Below are 20,993 nucleotides of genomic sequence, written 5' to 3' on the forward strand. Positions count from 1 at the left end.
ATACTGGGCTCTGCATGTTTATGGCTGGCCCTGCCCAGCAAATGCCCTCAGCTAAAGAAACAGGATGAAAAGTCTGGTAACAGCAAAGCCGAATGCATAGGACAGAGAACAGCAGTGTATATGGACAGACACACAGATGCACTCACAGACACATATCCTGGGACTGCAGATCACTGCAAATATCTCAGATTACTACCATGGGCCCAGAAAAGAACCAAAATATCTCATACAACAGTGTCTCGGTGCTGTCTGTTCCCAAGTCAGACTAAAGAAACCTGTGACGTGGGTATAGCACACTCTGGAACCTGCCTCAAAACTGAGGATGACTGATCCTTGGCTCAGCACCACTCAGAATCTCCCTTGAAAGGAGACTGAAAACAGGCCTGCAGAGTGGAACTGTCTGCATGCCCTTGCAGCTCTGCCTTCCAGTTCTGTACATCACCTGTGGTTAATCTGCAGCCGAAAGACTCAGAATCCCTTTGCCTTTCCCACTCACACACTTGACTTTAACGGAATACTGTTAAAATCATTCTATTACTTGTTACTGTTAATCTCGTCCTGTCTCATTTAGAAATTAAACTCCCAAAATATTTAAAAGGTTAACATGACCCTGAATATGTTTGTGGTGCATTAGTAGAAACTCTGGCTCGGATACACTAGTCTCTTCTCTTTGCAAATTCCTGCCTCCTTTATTGATGCTTCTCAAAAACAAGAAACTTGTGTGCTTTGTTTAGCCTAAGACACAAATGTAGGAGATCAAACTATCAGATAACAGTATTCTAAGACACCAATAGTGAACTTACCACCAAAGCATCCAAACGTGCTACAAACGCTGAAGCAACAGCAGACTTGAAACCTTGTCCCCCACACCTCACTCCTGGGAGGGAACCCAGGACATTGCCCAAGCTAACGAAATACTCTATGACTGGGCTGCATCCCCCACTTGTGAGTTAAACTTTCTCGCAGGTGTAGACATTAAGAGGAATAAGTAGATGAGGATTCAGTTCCTCCCACAGCTTCACACTTTCTTCTAAGTCTTGGAACATGTCACCCATGACAAGAGAAAGCTGCTATAACTTACCTGTCACCCAGAAGAAACCAAAGAACTGTAGGTATGTATGCTGTGAACCACCCAAGGTAAGAATAAACATCTGCACCCAACACAGCTGGTCAATACACAGAGCAGGAAAGTAAGGTCCACGGGGTACAAGCGAAACATCAACGGCAACCACCCTAACCGACCCAGATGCGAGAATTAGCAGAGACAGAGGTCACAACAGCAGCCTCAAATTTACCTTACCATTAAAACAGCTCTAAAATGGAAGCATACAGCATTCAACATGTTTGTTATAAAGCAAACTAGCAAATCAATACACCAAGCATCTACTTTAAGAAACAAGAAAATGAACAAATTAAACTTAGAGTAAGCAGAAGAAAAAAATATAAATCCTCAAGTAAAAATCTATGAAATAGGTAACAAAACAGCAACAACAGCAAAGCAGTGGAATCCTGGCTGGTTCTCTGAGACAATCAATAGCTGATGTGGGGGAGCACAGAGACTGATGGGGGAGAGCACGTACAAGTTGCCAGCATCAGAAATAAGATGTATCTTCATAATACTTTTGTGGAAAGTAAATAAGAGTATAATTGGGATATTATAAACAACTTCATGACATTTAAAAAAAAGTCACATCAAATGGATAAATTCACTGAAAAACTCAAGAAGATAATCTGAACACTTCATTAAAGGAACTGCATTTATAGTTTTTAAATTTAAAAAAAAAAAAAAAACTTCCACAAGTAAAATACTTGGATGAGATGAATTTATTAGTGAATATTATCAAACAGTAAAGAAAAAGAATTCTAAACTCTCACATAAAACTAAAGAGAAAAGATTATTTCTCAATTCATTTTATGAGGTCAGAAGTTTTTCTGATAACAAAACCAAAGGTAATATCAAATAAGCCTCCAGGGGAAAAAAAAAATCCATGATGATGTAAATGCAAAACTTCAAAACCAAATCTTAGCAAGTCTGTCTAACACTATACAACAGGATAAGGAGCCGGGCGCTTGCATCTGCCAACAGTGCTGATCCCTCAGACTGCAGGGGCAGGCACTATGCAGAAGGTGAAACCCAAACTAAGGGGGCGCGCGCAAATAAGCCTTCACTTCCTATTACCAGCTAAGAGCCTCTTACAATTCACAGAACTAATCTGAATGAAAGTTAGTGCTCCTCATCCTGTTCTGTATTCAAACTGACCAAAATAGGCTTCCAGTTGTCATAGTTACTGAGTCGGTAGGCACAGTAAAACAGCTTCCAATTAAGTAGATGGAAATGTGAGAAAAAACTCACACCTGATAGCTACCCAGCCAGTTTCCTGGATCAATACGCCTTTCTTCACTCAGTATGTGAGCAAACCTCATGTTGTAGGAGGACAACATCTATTTTTACCCTGACTAACAGAGCTTCAATTCTGAGGAGCCTTCGGCTGACTCTGTGATTGTACTCTAGGGGCTGCAGCGGTTACCTGCCCAAAAGTCTACTGCTGGTAACATCTGCTCTTACCTACCCACATAGGAAATCTTCTTAAAGCACACAATACTTGCAGTCTGAAATTTTTTTCAGAAAAAAAAAAAAAAAGTAATAGGGTATAGGAAGTAGCCAAAGGAAGAATTATTTGCTTCAAGAAAGGTCAAAGCTGCTATTTCTCCATCAAGTCCAATCTGAACCCAGCAAAAGTTGATCATTTTCTTACAGATAGTAGGCTATCAACTATCAGGTCACTAAAACTGTCTCCCAGAGACAAAGAAAAAAATCTCACCTACAACACAATATAGGGGCCACTATATGCACATCTAAGCGTACAGTAAATGTTTTCCAAAAGATGAAAACTAATGTTTCAGACATAAAATGAGTGAAGAGTGAAAGACAATTGCTACATTCTTCTGTAGTAGATAAAGCACCACTGACAACAGCACAATCTGACTCCAACTTGCACCCTGGATAGAGCTTAGGCACTGAGCACAAGCTTCAGCACTACAGCCTTTCAGAGGCCACAGCTGCAGGCAGCTAGCGAAGACATTCGAAGTTGAATACAAAATCCAGTTCCGCAGGCATACTAGCCACTTTTGAGTAAGTGTATGTGTCTCACAGCTACCTATGCTGGTCAGTTTTTGCCTACTTGACACAACTAAAGTCCCCTGGAAAGAAAAGGCTTCAATTTAGGAATCCCCTTTATCAGATTGGCTTAAAGGCCCTGTGTGTGGTTATCTTTGTGACTATTGATTGTTGTGGGAGCAGGCCCAGGCCCACCCCAAGCAGGTGGTCCTGGGAGTTATAAGACAGACAGCTGAAGATGAGGCCAGAAAGCAAGCCAGTAATAATTTTAGGAAGTTCCAGCATTTCTTGACTACTTGACCTGAGGCCTCTTAGAGGACATTCTTATAGGAATATATCTTCTCATTACTCCTTACATTGTGTGTTTCTTCTCTCATTGTTCTTTGGTCAGAAGTAACAAAGTCCTCCTCCCAGAAGATCAGATACCTTGGATTGTCAGGGGCAACTGTATTCTGCTGCATGAGAGTTGTACTGAGTGTGGCTGCCTTGTGAGCTGAGGTGAAGCAGTCTCACCGAGCTGTGGAGAAAGGGCAGCCTAGCCTGCTAATGCTGTTGCAGAATATGACTGAATCTGTATATAGAACCACAAACAGCAGGTATATTCTAGTGATCCAGCTGTGGTTGACAGCTGAAATTCTACAAAATGTCCCATGTGATGAGGCTGGATACTTAGAGGTGGAGAAATTAAGCACTGTCATTAGAGACACTATGTCTTTTAGGTTAAAAACACCAAGCAATCACTAGCTATATGTCTTACAAACAACTTTAATTCTTAACACAGATCGAGTCACAGTATTCTCCAAGCAAACAAAGCTTAGAGAGATTGAGCAGTTTGTCTGAGAACTTAGTTTATATCTGGTTTTGAACCGAGGATTGCTAGATTCCTATGAAAATTGTTGAGTTTGAGGCAGGCTGAGTTACAGAGCAAAATCCTGTCTCTGAATGCAAATTATCTCACAGGGAGAAGTCAGTAGAGCCTCTTCCTTCTGCCATGGTCTTCCTGCTTCCACCTACACTGAACCAATAATGACCTAACCCACACTTACATACCTAACTCATTTAAATTTCCCTCCATCTCTACTTGTGCGCCAGAAACATCTCTTGCCAACTGCCACAGAAGTTGTCGACAAGGTACCTTATGAGTCAGACATCCTCCTAGTCCAGTAGCAAAAAAGGTCATCCAACTCAAGGTCTGATGGATCTGCCCACCTCAGCCATGGATCAGGCAGGACTGACAATCCAGAACTCCACGGTGTTTCTGCTTTCCTCTCTAAGATGATGATGGAAACCTACACAGTCTGAGGAAAGACTTGGACTCAGGGGCTTGCTTTTCAGGAGAGGCTGGGGGTGGATTGAGAATAGAACAAGGAAAAAAAAAAAAAAAAGAAATTACAACAGAAAATATCTTCGTATATCAAACACTGGCCCCAAACCAAAAATACTTGACAGTTCTAGAAAACCAGGCTTCAGAACGTAAGAGAATTGAGCACGGAGTTCTTGGGAATCTTAGCACAGGGAAGCAAAGTTCAGAGCTACCTTCCTTCTGTGCCCTGCATTACTGACTCATCTTGTTGCATATGGTTCAAAATAAAATCTCATACGTCTGACACCAAGATCAATAGGACAAGGCTGCTCAATTTTAACACCCAAATAGGGGGGAAAAAAATCTGAAAATCAAGAACAGAAAATGTGGGAAGCAGGAATGGCTGCCCCACGCAAAGCACATCATCAACCATAAAGCTTTTAGAACTGTTGCCACCCTAGGAAGCCACCAGGTCCTTCAGTTTTAAAGTTAGACTGGAGCTGGAGGAAGGCTCGCAGGGCAGATGATTATCAACAAAGCCCTCTAATTTTCTACACCTAGAAAATCACCCAGTGATTGTGGCACAATATAATCTGAGTAACAGAAAGGCATGCACGGGCACTGTAGCTACTAGGGTTTGGGGAGTAGATGAGCAGAGCCTGCATGTCACAGAATGCAGAGTGGAAAACAAGTCACTGTGCAAAGGAAGAAAGCTGCCAAACTCAGAGAAACATCACTGGCCACATTCCCTGACCATCTGCCACAAGGGCAGACACACTCAACTTTTGTCATTTGAAGATCTACCATTCTTATGTTTCAAGGCTCCCCGCATACAATAAATGATTTTGCTCAACTGCACAGATGTGGAGCAGCTGTGTATGCCTGAGTCACTAAGCTAACCAGTGACCATCAAAAAACAGTTTAGAGAGCATTTATGGCCTTTTATTTAACACAGATCTCAATTCACCTCTAAAAATTTTGGAAAGCAAGACACATCTCCCCCAAGTTTCCAGGCCCACCACATGATTTGGCAATGACCAGCCGTCCTCCCTTCCTGGCCACCAAGGCTCCATGAGTAAACACTATACAGAGCCGCCTCTTCCCACAGCACTAATGAAGGCAGGAAGCACAGCAGATACTGCAGAAAATTGACTGACAAACTCGAGAGTTTCTTATGAGACTCATTCTAAAGCGTGAAGCTCAAGTTTAAGTGTTCTCAAGAAGAAAATCACTTAAGTTCAAATTGAAGGTTTAGGCTCAATTTAATTCTGGATCTGAAAGATTAAAGTTGTCCCAATTTACTTAAAAAAAAAAAAAAACTTTCAAAACATGTGAATACAAGCATGACACAGCAGTAGACAATATTTAGAATTTTTTTAACATATGAAGCAAAGAATACAAATATCTGTTCTGTGATTTAATACAGTCCAGAAGTATTGATATTTTCTAAGTGTACTTTATAATTACGTATCTGACATTTTATGAAACCATGTTTCTATCCATAATATCCATCCATATTGTTCAAGCTGACTTGATTTGAATGGTGAAACACAAAGAAACTCCAGCCAACAGAAACTATATAATGCGCTCATTTTTAAAGGAAAACTCATTTTTAACAGCATACATAACAACAGAACAAGATTCTTGAACTCGGGGCCACCTATACATTCCCAGTGTTAACACTCACACTTAATAAATAGGTACTGAATGCATTTTCGGAAAGCCATCACTCTGCGAGCATCACAGAACATAAGCAGGACTGTACAGCACTGGGCACGGTGTATCCTGCTAGTTAAAACTGCTGCACAAAAAGAAAAGCCCCGTGAACAGAATTCACAGAGTAAACTAGCGTTGTTACACTTTACACGTCATGATTAAGTTCTAGCTCACCAGTTCTTCACCGCAATGTTCACTGGAGCAAAGAGAACTGAAACTCAGTGAAAAAAAAGAAACAAATCCCAGAGAAATGTGCGGACCACACAGGCGGATGTGAGCTCTGTCCTCGTCCTGCTACCAGCAGATTTACCATCTTCGTGGAGCAGCTGCTCATCTCCCTGGCATTTTCCAGCTCCATCCTTTTCTTTTTAAAATCTGCTTTCATACCTGTCATTCTTAGTAACACCCCTAAAAGAGCTCATGCCCAGAGCACAAATGCCTCCATGAAATTCATGAAACACTTCTTTACACTTTCCATATTTCCATCTTAAACCACTAGTCATCAAACTATGGTCCCCAAACTACTCCATCACCTGGGAGTTTGTCAGTGAAGAAAAATGACTTTGGCCCACCCGAGAAGGAACAAAATTGGACCCTCTGGAGAGCAGAGGCCCAGCAATGTGAATGTGTTTGTTAGTTACTTAATGTATACTTTAATGGGTATTTTGTCTGCATGTATGTCTCTGTATTACATGCACACCTAGCATCCACAGAAGACAGAAAAGTGTCAGATCCCCTGGGACAGAGTTACAGTTGGGTGTTAAACTGGGGATGAAAGTCTGGTCCTCTGGAAGAGCTGCCAGTGCTCGAAACAACTGAGATATTTTTCTAGCCCTCAAGCAGTATGTTTGAGCATATTTCTCAAGTACATTCAAGTTTTGGGTACTATTAGCATGTGCACAAACTTCAACTCTATCGGCCTATCTGGTTATGCAAAGATTTAATGAACACTAGCTGTGTGTAAGAATCTCAAGTTGTTTAACGTGACAACATCTGAAATTGAGTTCAGATCTTATAACATAGTCTCCCCAGAAACTACATGCAGCCCCTTCATAACTGAGCCCAAAACCAAACTCATCAACACCCCTTAAACCCAAACCCTGCTCCCACCACATACTACAAATTTTCTTTGTCTTCCCAGCAGCTAACAGCCATAGCTACATTTGCTTCTTTCTCTCTACATGTGATTTCCAACAAAGGCCCAAGGAATCTTCTTCCAGGATAATTTAGATCACCCTGCTCGCCAGCATGTTTCACTGTGACTTAGAATTTTAATACTGTCTATTATATTATCTAAGAATAACTGATATCTTGCCCAGACACAAATGGGAGAGCCATGAAAGGGCTCAGACCTGTCTTCTCACCCAGTAATCTGTATTATCCTCTTGGAGTTTATCAAAGCAACGACCTCACTCAACTCTCCACTGAAGATCCCCAGTGGCTTCAAAGAGCTACTGGGTCACAACAAAATTACTATTTTGGCACTTGCAACCAAAATAACTATTCCACTGATACACCCAGAATGCTTTTCTCATGATCCAACACTGAGCCACCTATGCACTCTGGTGCAGTGTCTTAAAAGACCAAATATATTATATTGTATTGTATTGTATTGTATTGTATTGTATTATATCATATCATTTTATAGTAATCTCTGCCTGGTTCCATGGGAACAAATGGCACACACACCATTAACATAAGGGCTAATGCAAACTCATGAGACAGAATAAAGTCCTTAAAATGCAAACAATCTCCATTTCATTTGAGATTTTTCTATGACTCAGAACTAAATAGTTTAAGGATGATCTAGATAAGAGGATCGCCATCTCTAGCTAATATGGACAGAAGAACTGATTTATCTTCCCAGTGTAAACAACTGTCAGAATATATGAAGCTTTGGGGTTAAGGCATTCATCGAAAACTTTGGATGTCTTTCTCCATTATCCTCATTTTTTGAAACAGTATATCTCACTTAACCAGAACTGAGCAATTTAGGTAGGCAAATATATCTTGGCAGTAAGCCCTTGGGGATCTGCCCATTCCCATTAGTATTAGTCATGCATACTATCTAGCTTCCCACTGAGTGATTTCTGTAGCCTCCATGAAGCTATTTTCAACACATTATATACCAGACACAAAGGATGATGCCCAATGAGGCAGGAAACTGGCATGGTGGATGAACTGTGGGGGGAAGGGAGTATGTGGGGGGGAACCACCAGCAAAAAGGGCAGAGCCCCAGAGTGGAAGCAGACTGAGTTTACAGACCAGAGCCCTGGAAATGATTGAATACTAGACTACATGAGACCAGCATGGGCTCACTTTTGCTCTCAGACAAGCACTGACAGGGCATGCATTAGGAAAGAGCCTGAAACTAAGAAATACTTGGAAAGAATCAAAGAATGAGAGAGGAAAAGTCGGCTTCTTTAAGTGTTGTCACTGGGAGGCTGCCTATCACTCAGTGGAAGACCACACATCTATGATATATGAGCAGCACAAACTGAACTAATGCATGCAGAAAACCCACTACAAAAAAACTCTCAGCAATTTACTTCTGCTTATTTATCTTACTTTATAGCTACATGAGTGGTGTTTCCATTCATTTTTAATATGTTTATTATCAATATATAAAAATGTCACTAATCAATGTCAAACTTTTCACTGAATCTTTATAAGGCTCATGTAAATTCTAACACTATTCTGAGCCCTATCAACAACAGAAGTCATGTTGTCCCTTTTACTACTATCTACACATCCTTTAAACCCTTCCCTTGACCAGCTGCTCTACAACGTGTGAGACTTTGGGCTGAGATGATACAAGTGGACAGCGTGGTCTTGCTCTAGATCGCAGGTGAAATGCTCCCACTTCCTTGCACTCAGCACAGTCCGACTGTGAGTATCCCGCTGCTCTACTCTGGGCTGAGAGCAGCATCGCTACACCTAACTCACTGAGGATTCTGATCATGAAGGGATGCTGGATTTCACAGCTGCCTGCTCTGTGTGCCCTCAGACGGGTGACCGTGTGGTTTTGTCCTCAGCTGCAGCGATGTGAGCTACCACAGCAATCACCCGCTCTCCTGAGTCATGAAACACCTCTGTCATGAAGCACACACTTTTGATGCATGTCAGGCTCAGTTGACTAGTATTCTGCATACATGTTCACCAAGGACCTTGGTCTGCAGTTTCACTGTGTTCTGTTTCTGTCTGGGTTAGTATCAAGAGTAATGCTGCTCACAGAAAATGTGCTTTGGCCCAGCACTGTGTTTCATTCTTCGGCACAGCTGAGAAGTAGTTTAAATTTTTTGAAGTTTGTTAGACAACAACTGTCACTCAGTCTGGTTTGTTGAAGCCTGCCCAGCAGTCTATCCTTTCCTTCCAGGTCTCCAATTCCCTGAAGCACAGCTCTTCATGAGAGTTCCCAATGGTCCAGTGTTCTCTGGTATAAGCTGAATATTTTCCTTCTCAAATCTGCTTTTATTTGGGTTTTCTTTTTCTCTTTGATGATTCAGGTAAAGATTTGTCTCTTTTATTCACCTTTTTAAAAATTAGAAGTGGGCAGCCAGTGGAGATGCATGCCTTTAATCTCAGCGCTCAGAAGGCAGAGGGAAGAGAATATTGAGTTCAAGGCCTGAACATTCATACCAGTCTCCACTGTATTTCTTTCTGCTCTAGTTTAATCCTGCCCTATTAGCTGGAGAGTATCTCTGTTCTCACTTCCTAGTGCCTTCGTCCTCCCACTTAGTAAACAGAGACCATGCTTATTTACCCTGTATAGTTCCAGTTCTGGTATACAGGCTGATGCTGCAAGTAAAAAGTACATTTTAAATATAAAAGCACAAAAGACACATTTCAAGTAATAACAGAAAGGGTATGAGGGGACTAGGGGCATATAACTCACTGGTGCTACACAAACTCAACGTGCCAAGTCACAGATGCTAAGCCAAAGATTAGCAAAGCTTGCCCATGGCCAATCTTGCAGGGACATATTCTTAATTGAGGTTCCCTCTTCCAAAGGTTCCAGCTTGTGTCAAACTGACATAAAACTGGCCAGCATAGAGGCTCACTATGTAACTTTGTTGAAATCTCCCTCTGTCTCTGCCTCCCTCCTCCCTGCCTCCCTCCCTCCCTGCCCCTTCTCTGCAGGCCCCTGCCTCTACCCACCCCCCAACACCCTCTCTCTGCCCCATAGAAATTTCTAACCTGGTAGAATCTAGTGTCTTAAGATTACTAACACAACATACTCAGGAGGAAAGATATATATTCTTTTTTTAAATGATGGCTCTAACTCACAAAAGAAGATGGAATAGCCATTTTTCCAGCCTCGCCTTAGCTCATTTTAAACCTCTTACTCAGAAAACACCTGGAATGAACACTGGTATTTTACACCTAAGGGCTCTATTATTCCTTACACTCAGGATGTGACTACCGTCTACATGTACGAGTGATGGGCTCACACCTCTAGACTCCCTAAAAACAGAATGGTGCTGGGCACTGTACACTAAGTGGATGGGCTGAGCAGGCAGGAACAAGCTTTCAGCTGCCAGTGTTCCAAGGACTCCTGATGGAAACTAGCAGCATGCTGCATCAACGGCACCACCGTCACTTCACATAAAGCTGGCAAGTCAGCAACCTACGCAGATGTCAAGTGTTCTCAAACAGAGTCTGCTCCCCTGGTCTATTAAACAATTTAGCAATATCCTAAGACAATGCTGAGACCTCCCGTGAGCATTCATCTACACTGGTGTTAACACTAGAAACGAGTATGCAGCACTCAATATCCTGCTGCCGTGATTCTTCAAAACATCAGTGGGATGTGCCAGACTTCCAGAGAACTCAGCTAGAAATATCGTGTTCAACTAAGTCTAACTAACTGCAGCTCATTATTCTAGAACCTTTCTTTAATACATGCCTATAAATCTTTTAACTGAACCCATGCCAGAGATGTACTCATCTTACTCTCTCCTTGTATGGTTAAAAAAATACAAAAACGTTGAATAAACTCATCGCCGACTCTCTATCATCTATATTTCCTCTTGACATTATTTCAAAGCAACTGATACAATCTAATTTTTTCAAAATAATTCCTATGCAAAATTTTTAAGAAGTACAACATTATCATTTAACTGGACTAATGCTGATTTATAGAGTTTATTTAATAATATCATTTAAAAATAATTCTACTGTTTTTAGAGGATATGCAAATACAATACCAAATTAGAGGATATGCAAATACCAATACCCTCTTTCTTGAGGGTGGAGTGGTAAATTTTTAGCCTATGGTGGTCTATCAAAAGATATCTGGGCTTCTAAAGATTTGGTGAAATTTAAAACTAAACTTCTACTCTTAAACCATTGATGCCTAATGTTTGCCATTATCAGCTAAAGATAAAATAGCATCAAACAAATTATAGGACTTCAAATTAATCATAATAATTTGAAGTATCTCTAGAGATTGTGTCTCTACTCTGAGAATGTCGTATGTGTAAGCAAATAAAATCTAGATGGCTATGAGTTTCATAGACCCTCACCCTCCTAAACAGAAACAGATAAAACTCAAAAACTGCAGCAGTTATTGGTTAAATGCTCAGGAGTTTAGAGAATACTGCCAACCTATGTCTCAAGTGATCACAAAGAAAAAAGGGCAGATCTGTAAGGGCAAAGCTTTAACATGATGAAGTGGCACAAGGAAAGTTACAAACCACTCTAGAGGTAAGTCCCGAGCCTCCTTCTCCACTGTACTCATCTGTCCACAGATCTTTGTGAGTCAGAGCTAAAACCATACCTTATTATTCCCAAATGACTGTCGGTCCCACTCAAGGTGCCATGCTTTATTTAAAACATCTTCTTTCTCAGTAACCACTTCGTCCTAATTGGCAAGGCAAAGCCAGGTCTCTAAAGCACACAGCTCATTACATTCAGTCTGGATTACAAAAGCACACGATGAAACAAACTGCATTGGAATGTACAAATTAACAGCTCAGGAGTGTGGGGCAGGGTAGTGAAATTACACTGTAATGTGGGACAAACTCCACAGGGCAGCTGGGGAAGAAATCACTAGTGTCCTTATAAACCATACAGGATTTCCAAATGAGCAAATACACAGGCAGAGGACAGGCTTCTCCATAATTCAACCAAGCTGCTAACTATGGATATGAGGAAGCCAGTTTCTTTAACGATTATGCACATATGTATGAGAACAGGAATACCAACAAGGCAGTTTAACAATCAAAACCTACAGTTACACTGTCTAAATAGGAAACTCATCCTCGCTTCCCACTGACAATGCACCAACAAGCCCACAATTAAATCACAGCTCCAAACTGTTTTTAATCTTTTGAGAAGCTAAACACAGGAGACTAAATTAGAAATAAAGCTTTGTTATGCAGTACAGAGAGGAAGGTTAATGAGCTAAAAGTTACATGAAAAGGAACAAGAAAGATGTTAAGAAATGAAAATCTCACTACTAAAATAGAAAATGCTTTAGATAAAAAGTCCTCCCTCTTCTCTGTTCGTTCTCTCTCTCTCTCTCTCTCTCTCTCTCTCTCTCTCTCTCTCCATCCCCACCCCCACCCCCACCCCCACCCCCAGCCCCAGCCCCAGCCCCACCCCCTTCCCAAATGAGCTAACCTGTGACCCTTCCAGCATGCCTCTGATTTTCCCTGGAAATCTAGAGACATATTACAACTGACCTCAAAGAAAAGAACCTGGGAAAAGCAAAAGATCTGCTATGCAGTTCTCTCTCTGAATCTATATCCCTGGAGCTGCCCTGGTGCTCTAATCCCCCACAGCACAGCACACTGTGGGGAGGAGGACTGGAGCCCAACACCTCACACCAGCCTAGTCTTCATTCTATCATCTATTTACTTTTGGGGCATGACAGCCCAGAGGATGAATATATACAATTAACATTCTAAGGGTCATAAAAGAGCTTCAGCAATCTTAGACATCAAGGCAATTAGTTCAGACTTTCAAACCTTCTGAGAAGCCCAGTTGGAACTGTCCACACCCTTCCTTAACCTTTTTTCCCACAAATAGTTAATTCTTGTTTGTATCCAAGTTCTCTTCTTTTCACATTGTTTGATCATGCTTGGTTTTCATTTTTCTCCAAACACAAGTTCTCTATTTCTACTAAACCTTTGGTCTTAAGGTCTTTTCCTTTCTTGTATCTAATATTCAGTGTAAGAAAACTCAAGAAAGTTAACACAAGCCTTTGATAAGAGTTTAGACTGTAAACAAACAAATCTATTTTAGAATCGCAAAGAGTCAACAAGCATCCTGCACTTCTGATATGAAATTTTATAGTAGTAAAAATCAAATTTTACTTATGTATTAATACCTTATAGTTAAGAATTCTGTTTCACTCACTATCCCTTCTGCAGATAAAAAATAATAATAGTTATAGCCAGGGAACAAAGATCCACAAAGATAACCAGATCAAGAAATACTTTCTGTACCTAAAGCTACATGGAACCAAAGCCACAGGAACACAGAAAGAAACAAAAATCCTATGGTGCTCACTATCCCCCAGTCTATCATCAATTACTTATTCACACTCCTGTCAGGTAAGAGGAACCCACACCCTAGGCCTGCTCCTCAAGACCCCTCACTGGTCCCGAGTACACACAGCACAGGAGACACAGCAGTTATGTCACCTGACCCCTCACTGGTCCTGAGTACAAACAGCACAGCAGACATAGCAGCTATGTCAAGCTGCCCCTCACGTCTCTTACATAAAAGACCAACCATCTCCAAACCAAGCAGCTCTCAGATCTCTGAGGTCTCTGAATTTCTTTGATAAAGAAGGGTAACCTGGAGCTTAAGCCCCCTACATACCTATTTAAAGTAGTTACAGATTCCTGCAGTGGACTAAATGATACAATGTTCCCACCTCTATCTCTAATATATGTCCACCTACCTCCTGAGAATGAGCCTTTTTTTTAAAAGGGGGTCAGGGTTCTTTGTAGATGTAATTAGGTTAATGATTCTTCAATAAAAATAATTTCTAGTATGGGCAGCTCTAACTCCAATGTCACAAGTCTTTGGAATCAGAAAACAGACACACAACAGACATAAGGTCAATAACAGAATGACTACAAGCCAAGGAACATCAGATAGTGGCAAACCGTGAGATGATCTGCTTTGCAGTTCTGCTGGTATCCTGAGTTAGGCTTCAGTCTCCAGAACTGAGAATAGAAACACTTGTTTAAAGCCATCAAATAAGGGCCGATTGTGATGGGAACACTCTACCAGTAACACAGTTATGTGGCACAGATTATAAAACACCAACAGTAATAGTTAAAGGAGAAGAGACTCCAGCTATCCTGCACTGACAAACACTTGTCAGAGGAAGGGCACGCGCCCACCATGAAGGAGGCCCTGGCTCTACTCACTCCTCAGCACCTTAAGTCCTTACCAGGCAATAAACTCACTCACACTTATTAAAAAATAAATAAATAAAAAGCCATACACAAAAGGGACAAAACTTTTAATCCCAGCACTGTGGAGACAAAGACAGGAGGATTTCTGAATTGGTAAGTTCCAGGTCTGTCAAAAATCAAGCTAGATGACTCCTGAGGAACGACACTCAAGACTGACCACTGGCCTCAGAAAGTATTACCACCACACATACACAGAAACGAAAAGAATGAAACTAATTTTTAAAGCGTGAAATTTCATTATTACTTTATGATTTAAGACATGTTTTAGCTACATTTCAATTGGTCAGCTAACCGTCAATATAATAATCATTAATGTTTATTTTTAATAGAATTATTCCATAAATGTTAGAAAGCTGCTTTCTCTAAAAAAAATAATAATCATCCTTCCCTTACTTAACCACTTTTATGTTAATCATAAAAGAGTGTGCATCTTAGCTAGTCTTAAACAGAAAATATGTCTAAATTATCAGTATCATTTAGACGTGAAATTTTCCTTATAGGCATATGTGTTTGAACATTTGATCTTTCGTAGACAGTTCTACTTTGTGACATTGTGGAACCTTTAAGAGGGTAAGCCTAGATCAGTGGTTCCCAACCTGTGGTCATAACCCCTTTGAGATGGCCCTTTCACAGGGGTCACCTAGGACCATCAGAAAACATAGATCTCTACATACTATTCATACCAAAAGAAAAATTACAGTTATGAAGTAGCAATAAAAATGTTATGGGTGGGGGTCGCCACAACATGAGGAACTGGATTAAAGGGTCACAGCACTAGGAAGGGTGAAAACCACTGGTCTCAATGGAGGAGTGGTTTACTGGGGAGGAGCTGACCTTAAAATACGCGCAAACTACAACATACTCCATCGCCACAGTGACAGCAGGTTCCATTTCATGCCTTCCCTGCTTTCAGAGACTTTACCCTCTTACGGTGTAAGCAAATATATATGTTCTTAGTTAAAAACAAAATAAACTCCTTCTTTAAGCTGTCAGTTACTCTGTCACATCAGTTAAAAAACAACTAAGTAATAAACTACATATACTATTTAAAAGAAACTGCTTACGCTCTAATTTTTCAGTGAAAAATCTTTCTCTTGGCCTAGAAATAGTGGGCACATTAGTGCTGCTTTTTAAATTTAATTTTATTATTTTATGTGTATGGATGTATGTCCATGCATGTCTGTCTGTGTGCCACTTGCCTGCCTGGTGCCCTCAGAGACCAGAAGTAGTAGTCATATCCCCTAACCTTGTTGTTAGCTGCCATGTAGGTGCTGGAAATCAAACCTGCGTCCACAGGAAGAAGAGCCAATGATCGTAACAGCTGAGCCATCTCTCCAGTATCCAGTGTTGTCTCACTCCACCCTCCCCCAGCAACAGGCAGAGGCCCCTTTTTGGTGGTAGTGTTCTTATATCAGTCCGGAGCAGAGCAGATGGCAGTCCTTTGTTCTGCCTAGCTTGATGCCTGACTTACTGGCCAAAGCTGTCTTTTGCCTAGGACTCCTAAAATTCAAATCCAAGCAGCACTGCCCAGGACAAGGATGACAGAGACCTGCAGAACACCATGCCACCCACAGACCTGCGCTACAGTGCACAGTGTGGGGAGCTGGGGGCTATAGACACCTGCTCGCCATCACGTGGTGCAGCACTAATGGAGGATGTCACGCAGGCCCACCAGCTGCATGGCCGGAGCTGGAGACACCACAATGTGTGTGAGGATGTGGTGGCCAGATGGGAGAGGAGAGAAGTGGAGCAGCTTCAGTGTTAAGAGAGATGGGACAGAGACTCAAGGGTGGAGGGGTATTCTGTTGTGTGTGGCCAGCCCCACCACCTGGGTCATGGTGAAGTCCCAGCCCAGGCTGCCACTGAGGGCCATGGCTACACAACATGGCTACACAACAGGAATCAGTGTCCATGCTCATGGTTCATGTTACCACTAGAAAGTATGGGGATGTCCCTGGTCCAGTAGCCACCGGGGACAACAAGAACATCCAGAAGTTGTGCATAACTGGCCCATCCTTCACTGGCTGAAGAGCTCTAGAGAACCTGCCTATCTCTCACCAGCATCAAGACAAACCCTGTGCCTCACTCAGGCACTGCAGTAGAGCTGGCCTTGGTGGCAAGGGTGTGGGTGAGGGTCCTGAGGGCATGAGCGTAGGAGAACTGACACCACCACTCATCTGCCATGGGGCTGCATGGGCACAGAGGTGCTGCCCACAGAGTACAGAGTCATGAGCACTGATGAATTAGCCCTGCCCCTCATAGGCTGCTACACTTGGGAGAGGAGGCCTTGCTCCTTACCTTGGCAGCACAGCAGAGCTGACCCCAGTGGGGGGGGGGGGGGTTGTAAGCCAGTCCCAAAGATGAGAAGACCAAGAGGTCACTTGGGTGAGGGTGTGAGTCCCTCACCAACTGCAGCACTGGGAAGAGCAGGCCCTGCACCTTGTCTGGGCAGCACAGTAAAGTTGGCACTGGTTAGGGGGCACAAATGAGCCGGCCTGGGGGCCTGGGGATGAGCTCTCCCCCCCGCCCCCAAAGAAAACAAGAGTGCACCAGAACTGGCCCTGCCACTTCTCTGCCCTGAGGTGGCCTCAGATGGGGAATGCCCTCCACACCTCTGCCCCTCATCACCTGAGGCACTTGAAAGAGCAGACCCAGGGGGTCATAAGAGTGAACAAACTGGACCTGCCACTCACTGGATACAGCACTCAAAAAAGCAGGCCCTGCACTTTGCCTGGGCAGCACAGTAGGGCTGGTCTTGGTCAAGGAGGCACAAGAGATCCAGGCCCAAGGGTGAGCACGCAGGTGAGAGGCCGCTCATCTGCCATGAGGTGGCATGGGTGCAGAGGTGATACCTCCTCACACTGCCCACTACCTGTGGTAGTCTGTAGAGCCGTCCCTGAGATTATGAGAGCAGGTGAGTTGGCCTTGTCTCTTGCCTGTTGCAACACTCAAGAGTCCTGCGCCTCATCTGTAGCACTGGCCCTGGGAGGAGATGCAGGTGAGCCAGTTCCAAGAAGGAAAGAGACTGACCTCAGCACTCTTATGGTGTGAGGTGGCATGGCTGCTGGGATGAAGCCCTCCTCCTCACTACCCCTTGCCACCTGCAGTAGCTAGGAAATCTGGCACTAAGGTCATGAGAGCACAAGAGTTAGCCCTGCCCCTCACAAGAAGAATAGGCCCTGAACCTCATCACCTAAGAAACACAGTGGGGCTGGCCCTGATGCCAAAGGCACAGGTGAGCTAGTCCCAAGATTTGAGAAAAGGAGAGCTGGGCCAGCCTCTCAGAGGCTGCAGCACTTGGGAGAGTGGTCCCACACTTGACTGAGCAACACAATGGACCTGGCCCCAAGGGAATGAGAGCAAGAGACTCTGCCTTTTACTGATGGACAGCACTGAGTGGCCTAGCCAGAGCAGTGTTAGAGAACTCACCCTCGTGGTGCAGAAAAGAGAGAGCCAGAGGGCTGACTAGCCCAGGTCCAGATCCAGGGCTTATAAATGGCCCACCCCACAATCAGTCTCATCTGCCAACTGTCAGGATACTGAGAGGCTAGTCCTGCTACTCCAAAGCTGCAGGGCAACAGCAATAACTAGGAGAAGTCCCAGTGAAGATCCAATATGGACAGTGTACAGAAGCCAGAAATCTCGAACCAGACCAATGACTCATTTCAAGGAAATGTTCAAGTGAAGATGTATAAACGGATGTACTGAGGGACACACTGAGATTCACTACAGCTTCCATGGTGAGATATTTCTATCCGTTGTTGTTGTGTGTTTTATTCTGGGAGGAAAGATGCAAGGGCAAAGGGCGGATATGAGGAGACGGAAGATGAGTGGGACTGGAGTGGGTGCATGATGTAAAACTCACAATCAATAAAAGTTTCAAAGAAGAAAGAAAATTATTCAAAATTTTATACACACATACACACAGAGAAGCATGAAGAGCCAAAGATCAACTGGTGTATGAGAGACTATGCAAAGATTATGCTTGTCTTCCAGTATGCATCTATCCTAAGAGTTACTCAATGCTTTCTCATCCCCTAAGAGGAATCTGCACAGAAATCTTTACCACGGGGAATAAAATCATCTACAGACTCCCAGATGCACCAGATTCTCCACCCACTACTAGGGCAAGGGTTTTGAGGGTTTATGGCGGTAGAAATGGCACTGTGTTACTGGACGGATCGTCTCAGTCAAGCCTTTAAAAACCTCTACTGTCCCCGCTTAGGACCATCCTATTTTAGGAGGTCAGCAAAGTCATCCTGTGAAGACAGAGGGACCACAAGCCCCATGCTAGTCTTGGCTATGGAGTGAGTTCAAGGTCAACTTGAGCTATTCATCAAGAATCTATCAGAAAAGAAAACAAGAAGGAGAGAGAAGAGGCCAGCACAGAAGGAAAAGAAATCTAAAGTGACACTGAATACTAGGGATCATGCATTTACCATCTAGAAGATGGCAGCCCCTGTACTAGCATCCAACTTTCCTTGCCCAAAACTTACAATTGGAACAAGACTGCAAACTTTTGTTTTTTCACTTCTCTTAATTAGTGTGTGTGTGTGTGTGTGTGTGTGTGTGTGTGTGTGTGTGCAGCTCACCATCTTTGTTCTGTTGTTGAGACAAGGTTTCTCTATGTGGCTCTGGTTGTCCAGAAACTTGCTATATAGCTCAGACTGGCTAACTCATAAACATCTGCCTGCCTTTGCCTTCTGAGTGTTGGGACTAAAGGCATTCACCACTATTCGTGGCTTTTAACGAGCATTTAAAATTAAGAGTAGCTATGGCCAAAGCAGTCCTCATGTTGTTTTGTACATACCTCACCTCAATAATATATTTGCTATGATTTTCCATCTTCATAACCAAACAATACACAAATGTATTTTTTAAAGTTAATGATATTTTACTTTTTAAAGAACACCACTGCTGCATGCCCAGGCAGCATCCAGCAGCCCACACGCTAGCTGTGAGACAGAAGTAGTAGTTAGTGGAGGAAGGAGGAGGAAGATCACCTTACAAACTTGAAAATAATCTTCGTTTTGTTTTGCTTTTAAGGAGAGTTTCATGCACTCAACCTTGGTAGGCAGTCAAGGATGACTATGAATTTCTGATTCTCCAGCTCCACATCCCAAATGCTAGAGTATGCAACATCATGACCAGGGTATCTGGTTTGCTGGGGGTTGAACCCAGTGCTTCATGCACACTAAATGGGCTCTGTCAGCTGAGCTACACCCCGGCCCTTTCCTAAGATTTTTTTTAAAGGAAACTTACAGAAGGAGGATAGACATAGAAGAGCAGCAACAAAAAACTATAACCAAAGTAAAACTGTAACAAATTTAAACAGACATGAAGTCCACAACTGACTGTTGGTAACTTTTTAAACATTATATTCATCCAGTAACTTGAGACAGTTCTTCCTAAGTATTTTATGTGATCTACCTTATTCAAAGACATCTGGCCTTCTCAAGGGAAGATCACTAAAGATTCTAATAGTGATCACTCTGAGGACATAGCTACAGTCTACTGTAAACTGTGACACTACACTCATCTGTCCTACTGTGTTCACTCACAGAATACAGCGCCCCACAGAACCTGACATAATGTGTTTAAAACTGGACAAAGCTCAAATCTAATAATGATTCATTTCTTTAATAAAACTCAAGTATTTGACAAATTTGCTAACTTTGGACAGATGTAAACTGACAGTTTTCCTACCCCTACATACACGCATACACAATGTCCACGGATCCTCTAGGTGCAAATATCAAGGTTTAAAGCTTGCAGGATGATTGTCTCTTTGTCAAAATAGCATAAAGAATCCAAGATAAAAATTAACAGAAAATCCCTTTGACTGGACTCCTCTAAGCCCCCTTCCTGACTGTAACAGACACACTCCAATATACAAAGACTTAGACACAGCCTTCTAAGTAAAAAGTTTGCATCCTTAGAATTACCCCATACACAGCCCCCCACCCTTGACTTTGCCTGTCAAATCTGACAACTGCCGAAAGAATGCACTGTTCCAGTCAACACTCAAAGACATGTCCTAATCACTCTCAGAGCATTTACTAAAAATGAACTGAGAATTATAAATTTTTCTATTTTGATATATATGTATTCCAAGTGTCTTTCTCAATAACCTGAAAACCATGTTTTTTAAGTGTAATTAGCAAGTCTATCTCCCAGATTCTGTAGGAAAGCCAGAACCCTATCTTTGTTCATCATCACCAGCTCATACACAGAGTTGGCATTATCAGCATATTTTAGTTTTGTTAATTTTTAATTTTATAATCTACTTCATTTCTGCATGTCTACAGAACCTCTGCTTTGTCAACTGTCTCCACACTCATGACCTATTCCTTTAAAGGTCCCACCAACACTGTGCGTCTGTACTTGGTTCGGGGTATGCTGTACGTACTGTCTATTCCAA

The 20,993-nt window shown here is 42.5% G+C and overlaps 1 protein-coding gene across 1 annotated transcript in view; it reads right to left on the minus strand.

The window, feature by feature from the left end:
* Nucleotides 1-20,993, minus strand: part of Zfand3 (zinc finger AN1-type containing 3) — a 193,911-nt gene that overhangs the window by 119,456 nt on the left and 53,462 nt on the right. The window lies entirely within an intron of this gene.

This window comes from Arvicanthis niloticus, chromosome 20, assembly GCF_011762505.2.
Source record: "Arvicanthis niloticus isolate mArvNil1 chromosome 20, mArvNil1.pat.X, whole genome shotgun sequence".
NCBI classification, from domain to species: Eukaryota; Metazoa; Chordata; class Mammalia; order Rodentia; family Muridae; genus Arvicanthis; species Arvicanthis niloticus.